Here is a 205-nt window from a genome sequence, read left to right as displayed (position 1 = left end):
GACTGGATAGATGATTCCTGCATCCAGAAGCTTCAAGACTTCATTCTTCACGACCTCTTTCATCATTGGGTTCAGTCTCCTTTGGGGATCCCTTCGTGGATTAACCCCGTCTTCCAAGTTGATGTGATGAGAGCAAATTAATGGGCTAATGCCCTTAATGTCAGCAATCGTCCAACCTAATGCCGATTTGTGTTCACGCAGCATG

The sequence above is a fragment of the Morus notabilis genome, unplaced genomic scaffold, assembly GCF_000414095.1.
Source record: "Morus notabilis unplaced genomic scaffold, ASM41409v2 Scaffold321, whole genome shotgun sequence".
Lineage (NCBI taxonomy): Eukaryota > Viridiplantae > Streptophyta > Magnoliopsida > Rosales > Moraceae > Morus > Morus notabilis.
Note: the sequence above shows the minus strand (reverse complement) of the source record.